General features: G+C 32.7%; 1 pseudogene; it reads right to left on the bottom strand.

The window, feature by feature from the left end:
* Positions 1 to 4: 4 nt before the first annotated feature.
* LOC103584537 lies at positions 5 to 1,467 on the bottom strand (annotated as a pseudogene).
* Between the last annotated feature and the right edge of the window lie 687 nt (positions 1,468 to 2,154).

Here is a 2,154-nt window from a genome sequence, read left to right as displayed (position 1 = left end):
CTTTTATCTTTTGAAGTGTTTTCCAAACAGGACTATTCAATGACATAAGTTTGAGCTGTTAACATTCTGGAGCAGATGTTTGGTTTGAAGGTGGTCTTAGCTATAGTACAAATAAGATTAATAACATTAACTATGTTGTATACAAGAACTATGCATAAGTTACTACTCAGAAAGTTCAGCCGAATCCTCAACATCAGTTTCCATGTCTTAAGTCCATGGAGGGTAACGGAAGCAAAAGCTATTTTGGTGAATATTTATGAACCTCTCATTTTCTGCTAGAAATATTGTTTCAGCTGACATAAGACATTCTTTAGCATCTACCTATTAAAATGCAACTTTAGAAAGAAAAAATATAATTGATCCATTTTCCGCTGAATTTGAACACCAAAACTTGTGGCTCTAATTTTCTTGGGCAGTTGCAACTTTATAACACTAAAGAAATTAGCTAATAATGATGATAGTTGTGCATTTTATTTTTTTCCTTTTCCACTAATTTCAGCCATCCTATCTGTCTTGGATCATTCAGTTTCTAATGGTGTCACAATCACAATATATTGAAATTAACTGTTAATCTATCTTGATCTTCAGACTGTAAGGTCCTTTGGGGCAAAAGTTGCACCTTATTAATATTTGTCCCTGAGTGGGGACTCTCGGTATCCAGCATAATGTTTGCCACATGGTAAGTACTCAATAAATATTATAATATTTACACGTTTAGTTTTTAAAGAAATGAGCAAACTGTTTTCCATAGTGTCTGTACTATTTTATATTCCCACCACCAATGAATGAGTATCCAGTTTCGCTGCAAGCTCAACACTATTTGGTTTTGCCACTATTTTTTATTTTAACCATTCTGGTGGGCACATAGCAGTATTTCATTGTGGTTTTAATTTGCATGTTCCTAATAGCTAATGGTGTTGAACATCTTTTAATATACTTATTTGCTAACTGTATATCCTCTTTTGCCACAGATTTACTCATTTTCTAATCAGATTATTTATTTTTTTTACTGTTGAGTTTGGAGTATTGTTTATATACTCTAGATAATAATCTTTTGCTGGATTTCCAAATATGTTCTCCCAGTCTCTAGTTTGTTTTTTCACCCTCTTAGTAGGATCATTTATAGGGCAAAGATTTTAATATTGATGAAGCCCAATTTACTAATTTTTCCTTTTATAGATTATGCTTTGGTGTCAACTCTAAGAACACTTTGCCTAGCGCTAGATACCAAAGATTTTCTCCTATATTTTTCCTAAAAGTTTCATAGTTTTATACTTAATTTTTGTATAACATGTGAGGTCTAGGTAGACTTGTTTTGTTTTGTTTTGATCTATGGATGTCTCCACTTGCTGCATGACCATTTGTTGAAAGATTTATCTTTCCTCCATTGAATTGCTTTTATACCTTTATGCCATGTTCTCTATCAGGAATCAGTCGTATGGATGTCTCCACTTGCTGCATGACCATTTGTTGAAAGATTTATCTTTCCTCCATTGAATCGCTTTTATACCTTTATGCCATGTTCTCTATCAGGAATCAGTCAGACATATTTGTTTGGATCTGTTTCTGGGTTCTCTATTCTGTTCCATTCATCAAGGTGTTTATCCTTCCACCAATACCACACAGTCTTGAAACTGTCTTAATGACTGGTTCTTCTCACTTTATTCTTCTCACTTTATTCTTCAAATTTTTTTAGCTATTCTAATTTCTGTGCTTTCCCATATAAAATTTATAAAAATACTGTCTATAGTTACCAAAATCTTGCTGGAATTGTTGTCACATGTTATCAATTCGAGGAGAATTGTTTACTGTGTTAAGTCTTCCAATCCATGAACACTGTATCTCTCTCTATTTATTTAGATGTTCTTTGATTTCTCTCATCACTGTTTTGTAGTTTTCACCATTCAAGTCTTGTGCATGTTTTGTTAGATTTATACTAAGTATTTTATTTTTTTGAGTGATTGTAAATCAAACTGCACTTTTAATGTTGATCTCCATATATTTTGAAGAGTTAGCCAAGCTTATTATTATAACATTTCTTTGAGAAAACTCATCCTATTGTGACTCCCATATCCCTGGCAGCAATTGTTTGTACCAAGAGAATTCTGACTGTACTTCAGTTTAACATTTTCTATTTCCTAGGAGCTCAGATCA

The sequence above is a fragment of the Galeopterus variegatus genome, unplaced genomic scaffold (assembly GCF_000696425.1).
Source record: "Galeopterus variegatus unplaced genomic scaffold, G_variegatus-3.0.2 Scaffold63331, whole genome shotgun sequence".
In the NCBI taxonomy this organism is placed as follows: Eukaryota; Metazoa; Chordata; class Mammalia; order Dermoptera; family Cynocephalidae; genus Galeopterus; species Galeopterus variegatus.
The sequence above is the reverse complement of the archived record's forward strand: the minus strand, read 5'-3'. Positions and strand labels throughout refer to the sequence as shown.